The sequence below is a fragment of the Poecilia reticulata genome, chromosome 13 (assembly GCF_904066995.2).
Source record: "Poecilia reticulata chromosome 13, P_reticulata-male-v2, whole genome shotgun sequence".
Classification (NCBI taxonomy): Eukaryota; Metazoa; Chordata; class Actinopteri; order Cyprinodontiformes; family Poeciliidae; genus Poecilia; species Poecilia reticulata.
The window spans coordinates 5,630,476-5,639,487 of NC_088842.1; positions in this window are offsets into that span (position 1 = coordinate 5,630,476).

A 9,012-nucleotide genomic window follows, 5' to 3' on the forward strand; every position below is an offset into this window, starting at 1 on the left:
AGGTTTTGGAAAGGCCAAACAAGAGTCCAGAAAACCTCTGCAGGTGGGTTCACCTGAACAACAATCTGAGAGATTTGGAGAGTTTTTGTAAGATAGAGTGAAATTAAATGTTTCCTGTGAATATTATACCAAAGGTCGGTTCAACAAATAATTTCTTTAAAGGTGTGCACATTTATTTAAACAAGTTATTGCAGCATTTTCTTCAAACAGATTTGTTTGCTTTTCATGCGAATTGTAAAACATTCACGTAACATTAAAATCCTTAAAGTCATTTATCATTTTTATTTCTTTTTAGGTTAGAAACACAGTCAGTTGTTTCATCAATGCCGCTCTGGGCAAACCTTCAAATGTTTCATACACAACTTTCCACTAAAACATCACATCAGCAGAGTCCAGTCGTAACAGGAAAAAGGTGTTTTCTATTTCATCTGGTACTTTTGTGTCGCCCATTTCTAATGCCACCCTAGGCATCTGCCCAAGTCTCACATATCAAAAACTTGTCATGTTGCAAAATCTTCCCTTTTAATGCTCTTGAAAGGTATATGTATAAAATACAATCAAAAAATAGACTCCTTTTTGTGAGCGTGTAGTTGAAAATACCAATTTTCAGTAAGTAAAAACTTGCAAATGTTAACATTTGCACATTTGCTTTTTGTAAGCATAAACTATGATTTATTAGAAGACAGAAATAACTTTCTGTTCAGGGTTCTGCTGTCTGACCCATTTATATGAATCTATTGTCACCATCAAAGTATCTTTGATCTAAAGCACTTATTCCTACTCCTTTGATTATGCTGCAAAAATAAACGCTTCAGTTCTGAGAACAGAGAGGAAGCATGATGCAGCATTATGTGAAATCCTTCAGCAATCCAATGCAAGTATCATCCCAGCATATCCTGTCCTGATCAGCACTAAAATCACATTGATTATTGTGAGCTGACTTCTAGAAAGTGCACTGGGATTTTTTTCTAAGGTTGTGCAGTTTGTAAAAGATTGTCTCTGATGAGAATATACTATGTGGAAATTATAAAAATATGTTCAACAGATTAACTGGTATCACAGAAATTATTTAGTAATTGTTCTAAAGGATATGTACCAAAATGTGTTATTAATATAGAGAGAAAAGTTATACCAGATATGAAAAACTGCTTTGAAGTGTTACAGGCAGCACTATGTAGCCACAAAGTAAACACTTGTTGATTTTTTAAACACCAGTTATAGCCAAAAATACTAAAACGTACCAAAAATAAATCCATTCTGCTACATGCTAACCAACATGTAGCATTAGCATTAGCCAGTTAGGCTTTTAGCGAGAAAAATAACTTTTCAAATACACCAAAAACAGATCCTGCCACTCTGGGAAAAGCACTTCAATAATTCTTATTGAGGCAATAAAAATGTTTAAATCTGTTTAGGTTAAGTTTAAAGTTCAAAGCTCATGACTAACTTTAAAGTTAGCCATGACTTTCTACTTAGCAAGAGCAGGATCGTTTGATTAAACCCTGAAAACTCAAATGAATGCCTGTGTTTAATTCTTTTTTTTTCCTGCAATATATTAATAAAGCTAAATAACCAATAATTAAATCAAATAAGATTAAATAAAGTAACGCTACATTGCTACAGTCGGGTAGAAAGATTTAGTTAATTTATACCCTTTTAAAATCCTGTTTTTCCTAACATAGTTTGACAAATGGATGTTTAATATGACTTATATTGAATTCAAGTAAAGTGACCAAACATTCAAAACTGAACAACAATAAAAACAAAAAAAAGTCAATTTGTGGTGAGAAATAAATGGCGACGCACCTACATCATCCCCTCATAAGTGAATAAAATTGCACAGCAGCGTATTAGTTTAGAATCTTCACTATCCTGTCTCAGCATTTTGAAGGAAGTTTAATACTTCCTTCAAAAGGAAGTATTAAAAGGAAGTGTTTGAAGAATTGTGTTCTTCAAACACAATTGCCTTTTTGTTGTTTACGTGTGATTAAAACACTCTCTTCATTCATCCATTATCTAAACACTTTTATCCTTACAGGGTCGCTCACCTTTTTTTTCCAGAAATAAAAAATTAGATAAGACATTGGTATGTGAATATTTCTTAATAGAGAAATAAATATTTCATTGGATGTCGTCATTTTTCTCTCACTTAAGGCTAGTTAATTGGACTTTTTTTTCCAGAATGGCCAACATGTCAGGCAAAATTAAATTGAAGAAAAGTTACAGTTTCAGGACTCGAAGTCGGGATTTATTTCTAAACCAGCTTCTGTTCTCTGCAATCATTATTCTCTGTATCCTGAGGCATCTGATGCAATATATTAAAAACCAGAAACACAGGCTTAGACTGCACAGTGAGGAAACTACATGTTTAATCTCCGCTGTTAGCTTTTGGCGTAAATGTTTTTAAAGAGCAATTTTAATAACTGCTCAGCTTTTGCGGGCCGAAATGGTTGATTTGTATTCCTGCTGTCGGCCCATTTCTCCGCTCGCTGCAGTTATGTGACGACCAAAGATTTCTGTGGAAACAGTTGCCATGCAACAGCACAATACAGCGCTTGTGCAGAGTACTAACTTCACTGTACGGGCTGCTCTTTCTGTCTCTCTCTCTCTTTCTCTCTCTGTCTCTACCTCATGCAGCCATGCAACATCCCGCTTGTTTCTCTTCTGTTCTTTCTACTGTAAGCTCAAATGCACAATGGAATCTTTGTTTGGGGGCGGCAGTAACTGTGGTGTCCTTGTTTCAGCGGCGGTCAGGGGAAACTTGCTTCAGCGTCTGCTCCCACACCCAGACCGCCTTTAGTTTCCACAAACAAAGCTAGCGAGTTGAACCTCAGCTGAGCTCTAATCCTTGGCTCACTCTCGCTGTCGACGCTCCGCTCCTGTCGCCGCGCTGCGTTTCAGCGCTTCGGTTTCAGCCTTTGACCTCTGTCTGCGTGTCGTTCCCCACGTCTGAACCCACCAGCTGAACTGTACATCCCCCATCCCCCCCTCCCACCTCCCCGCCACCTCAGTGAAGGTGAAGTGAAAGAAGCACGTTTCTTATTCTTCTTCCATGCGCTGTGGGGAATCCCCCGTGCCCACATTCATAATGAGTCACCATCTTAGATAACAGACAGCAGACCCACAAACGGGGGGAGGTATAATTTGTCAACCAGCTGGCTCCATTGTAAAACAAACCGGGACTGGCTAGACGTTGTTAGGGTGAGAGCATGTACAGCGCTTTTGATCAAATGTTATTACGACTTGAACTTTTCCACGTTTTGCTAACACCCAACAAAAAGATCTTATTTATTTTGTCAGGTTTTTATGTGAGATAGGCCAATGTGCTCCAAACTATGGCTACGGATCCACAAGTGGCTCTTAAAGCTGCAGTATGTAACTTTTATTTAAAAAATAAAAAATTATATATATATATATATTATTTTTTTTATTTTTTTTATTTATTATTATTTTTTTTATGTATGTTTAAACTGTCACCATGTTGTGACAGTTTGTTATGAGACCAATAATATGTAAAAAGATTGATCTCCTCCACCTGCTCCCTGAGCTGCTATTGCCATCTGCAGAAATGCATCATTCCCAACCAAAAACAACCAATCTGAACGAGGAGGAGGAGGGTCTTAGTGCTGTCAATCAACCTCCTGAACGTGCTGCTAAATGTGCTGACTGTGGAGAAAACCATTTATCTGCCATCATCTGTGGCTATGCTAACTAGCCTTAGCATTCAGCGTTCTGCATTCTGCAGCGTAGCAGTGAGCAAATGAGAAGGTAGAGGGTGGGACCCCCAGCACCACACGGAGGGTGATTGACCTGCCTCCCGGCCCTGACCCCTGATTGACCCCAGCACTGATAACCGCCATCAGAGAGGATGAGCCACTGAGGATTAGAGACGTCTTCCCCCCAGAACCCGGACACTGGTGGTGGAGAGGAAGCAGAAGGACTGAAGGGGTACTGAAGAAGTTGAGAGCTGAAGGTGGAGAACAACTGAAGGTGGGTTAACAGGACGGCGGACCTTACGAGGGGAGCGATGCCTGATGGTTAGAGGAGATGAGGAGACGACGGGCAATAGGCTGGGAAGTGGAGAGAGTCTTCCAATTTGAATGTACACCCAGGTTTCATTTTCTTTCTTTTTTTTCCCAAAGTTTTATTGGCTCTAGTGGCCTTTATTTGACAGTGAATTGACAGGAAAGTGGGTAATGAGAGAAGCGGGGCAAAGGTCACCAGGCCGGGAATCGAGCCTGCGACCGCCATGTCGAGGACTAAGGCCTCCATAAGTGGGTTGTGCTTAACCCCTGCTCCACCAGAGCACCTCCAGGTTTCATGTTCAACAAATATAAAAATAACAAAGGATTACTAGAGGAGTCATGTTGAGTTTCAGAAACAAGTGACAGAGGCTCAATTTTTCTTAAAGCGACAGAGGCCTTATTTCAAGGCACCAAACTACAAAGTAAAATTGATTTTATGTCATATTTGATATATTGTTAATTGATGGTTCTATGATATGGCTGGAAAACACATTACATTCCCCATAGCTTGTAATCTACTTTACAATCCTGCACTGCGTTGTGCTGTTTTATTACATAAAATCCCATTGAAATAAATAAAAGTTTGTGGTTGTGATAGGACAATATATCAATATGGGGTGTGAATAATTTTGCAAGCCACTTTAAGGGCATTTGGCAGTGAAGAGGGTGAGCTGTTTCTGTGAAAATACCAAAAGTGGTCGATTCTTCACTGAAAAACAAGGACAAGGAGGCAATAAAAAGTTTATAGAGAGAGAATTGAACCAGAAACCCTCCTATCCATTATTCAAACATTCAAACACCCACTGAGCTTAAAATCATAACTGACTAATATTGAAGTTCATGTTTCATTTTGAGGGTTTTTTTCTCCTGCAGTTGGAAAGTTAAAAGGAGTAACATTTATAGTTTACATAATGACATTTTAACTTGGTTTGGTTATGTTTTTTGTTCCAGTTGCGTCCCTGCTGAGATGGAAGGCCATCAAGGAGTGAGCTGTTATGTAACACAACAAGAGGCAGGGAGGGGGAGACGAGTGGGGACTTAAATTTAGACTCACCTTTTACAAACTTGTCCTCATCACACAAGTCTTTGTAGTTATAAATAATCACATCTGACTGTTTTCTAGTTTTTTTTTCTAAAGCCTTTTAAAAAATTGAGCGTCTGGTGCTGAGGACTGCAGCCAGGTAGAGTCGCGTATCGCAGCTTTAAATGCTTAGTGATGGGATGCTAGCTCAGATAGCTTCATAAAAACCCTCTGGTTTAAGTGTTGTGGCACTTTTTGATAAATAATACAATGTCTAAATGTTATCTTGAATAATTCATGTGGAAGCAGTCGAGCATAGCGGCTGCGTTCATGCCAGAAAAATTCAGCAGCCTTCTGCATCTTATCATTTATCACTTAGGAAAAAACTCATTTCTTTACCTGTGTTGGGGCTAATTTTATGCCACTTTTTGAGAGAAAAAAAACACACAATAACTCTTTAGTTATAGGATATGATGTTTTTCTATCCATACAAAAGAAGCATATAGTGTGTTTAGTGGGAAGGCTGTCACATTGATGTCTCTGGTCTACTCACTGTCTACTCTCAGGCTGCAGGGAAGCCTATTTATAGATCTGTCTCTGTTCTCAGTCCCCCTTTTTTTCTCTCCATCGCTCTTTTTCCCCTCCTTCTTTACCTCTAATGGCCTGATATTTCTGAAGCTGCACGTCTATAATCTTCTGGAAGATCTATAAGCTGCAGATAGGGACCAGCTGGATTCTCTTTTTTTATCTTCTAAAACTTGACGCCTCTAGTTTGGAGCAAAATGTCACAAACTGACTGATGATGGAGGACAAAGCAAATAATCTGTTAAATGTGAGAGAACAAGACGGAGGGAAAGTCAGCAGAGTTATGTTAATATTCCTAAAGTGACAGTGATTACTAACTCATGTTTACTCACTAACAAGTTCAAAGGCCTCACTTTCCTTACCAGCTTAGAAAGCCCTCGATGCAAAAATGTCTGCTCTGATTCACAAAATGATCATTAAAGGGAGCAGTATTGAGTAAAATCAACAGTTTTGAATTATTGATTCTGATAGTGTGTTCTGTTTTAGTTTAGTTCAGTCCTTCTTATTCTAGTTTGTGTCTAGTTATTTGTTAGTTTGATTCATTTTCCTACATCCCCTGGTTGTGTTCTCTCCATCGCCCCCTGTCCCATTTTCTCTCTCTCTCTCTCTTCACACCTGCATCCCATTAGTTAATCAGCCCCAGCCTCTCCGTATTTAGGCTCATCTCTTTCTCTCACTTCTCGCTGGATCCTCATGTTGCTTTACTGGTTATAGCATGTTATTTTCCCCCTGGATTCCTGGTTTTGTTCGGCTCTGGCTCCCTGTGTTCCCATGTTTCTTTGTAAGGTTTTTTTTTTTTTCATAATTTCTTTTTTTGCTAAAAACCAAAATCCAATTGCTGTCACTAAAGTCAAACTTGTGGATGTATTTAAAAAGAGAGTATTTTGTAAAAGCAACTTTTATAAGCTTTATGATGTTATTCCCTCATCAAAAACATACCTGGAGCCTCTTGGGCCTCTCTCTCTTTAAAAACTCCTTCCCTTTCTGAAACTCCAGCTTCAGGAATTCATCACAACATTGCTCTTTAGTTATGAGAAGCAACTCGTATAATGAACTCAGCAGATGCACAGTTTCACCAGGTGTTTGCTAATTACTGCTAGCTAGTCTGAAGGAGCTGAGTGAGGGAATTGCAGAGGAGATCGAGCTGCTCTGTGTAGCGGAAGCTTGGAAACTGCGGCTCAGAGGAGTTTAACCCAGCAGAATGGTTGTCATAGGAGACTCAAGGATTCCTCAAATATGCATGAAAGAATCACAGCAACACTCCAGGTATGTTTTTGATGAGGGAATAACATTATAACATGATGTAATGTTAAAAACGTTGCTCTTACATAATACCCTCTTTTAAAATATATGTATAAGTTTGCCTTTAGTTAACTCAAATGTTCTAAATTAATAAATTAACCTGTCTGATGCTTAGAAACCCATCAAAATATCATTGGGGATTTCGAAATAGTTCAAAATATTGGTAACACTTTATTTGAAGGGGCGTGCATAATACTGACATGACACCGTCATAAACATGACATAACATCTGTCATGAATATAAAGAAGTCTTTATGAATGTTTATGACTGTTGTCATGAAGTGTCATTCGGTAAATAATGACACTTCTAATGCAAAGTTGCATTAAAAGTCCATTAAAAGTGCCAACTTTGCATAATTTTGTAAATTATGATTATTTAATGGATCTAATTTATTATCATGTAGAACAAAAAATGTTCAACATTACTGTTCTGGCAGTGGCTTTCAGTACAACCTATTTTTTAAAGCATTTTTTTAATCTTTTGCCTCTTTTTATCAATTATTAAAGACTTTCTGAAATCCAAAGAGTGAAAGAATCACCTGCCTGAGTTCACGGAGGCGTTCTCGTCTCATCTGCTTTGTGGGTAATATGTGCGTCGTCATCCTCACCTCCTTTTATGTGATGACTGTGATGGGAACCGGTCGGCGCTGAGCGCAGAACAAAATGTTTTCCCTTATATGAAACCAGATTAAAAATAATTTCTTAAGATAAAGGAAAATTGTATTACAATGCTTGTTTAATGTACAGTTAGTTGTGGAATCTATACATTCCTAGCACAAACATCTATTTAGTGTCGCTTTAATTGAAAAGAATTTGTCATGCAAGCACTAAATTGAGTTTGAAGCTGCTGGAGATCCAATTACAAATCCATCAGTTGGCTCCTGGGTGTTTAGGGACTTCTAATGTCACCACAATTTCCCAATATCCGTTATGCAGGCATGCCAGAAAGCGCTGCACCGCATAAAAACACCGGAACACATGTAGGTTGATGTTGAACCTCGACGCTTCTCCTGTGCTTAGAGCTTTCTGTTTTTCTTTTTCTTTTTTTTATTCCAGGATGCAAAAGGTGTCTGCAGCAAGTGCAGCAAGGAGCGTGGCTGATGGTGGGATACTTATTATAGCCCTAGCAACAGAGACGGGATTGGAGGCCATGCAGATAGAGCCTTTCAGCTATTGGTTGGCGAGGAGGACCTTTCAAAGCTCAGAATTTTATCTCATGAAAGCTTCAGTGCAGCGAGCTGCAGCAGGAGAGGCTGCAGTCGGAAGGTGGTGGTGGTGGTGGTGGGGGTCGGGGGTGGGGGTCCACTTCAGTTCATCAATCATCAAAAGGCTCCATCTTCCTGTCTGAAACACAAAGATCTGCAGCCTTGATCTTTTCTGAGTACCTGACAACAGGCCATGTGAAAAGGAAAGATGCTCTCCTGTTGTTATTTGGATGTTGGATGATACTTAATGATTTATTGTTTTTATTTTTTTGCAGAATTGTTTGGTGATTTGTGCGGTAAAGGTGGTTTTAAAGCAAATACGATGTTCGCTGTGCGTTCGCTGCTCGTGTCTTCGCTCTGCAGCTGAAACTGACTCCATCTCACTCTCTCACCCACAAGCACTCAGCACAGGTTTACACAACACACATGGTCCCCTCCTGAACGCAGCTCCGAGCACGCATACATATTACACACACACTCCAAGTTATTTGACCCACAGGGGGCTATATAAAGTCATAGAGAGTTGCCGTGTGGCAGTGTGTGGGCAAAAGGAAGATTTAAAGGAGCAGTATTATGTAAAATTGACTTTTTTTTTTAAAAACAATACATCAGGCTATAATGTCATAAAAAACATACCTGAAGCGTTGCTTTGATTCTTTTATGCATGTTTGAGGAATTCTTTAATCTCCCACGGCAACCATTAAGCTGAGCAAAACGCCTCAGTGGACCTAGCCCCGCCTACAAGCTGCAGCTCCTCTGTGCTGCAGTTTCCAAGCTTCTTCCTGGCCACACCTCAGCTCCTTCAGACTAGCCAGCAGCAGTTAGCAAACTGGTAGATGCACATCAGCTGAGCTCATTATAGGAGCTACTTCTC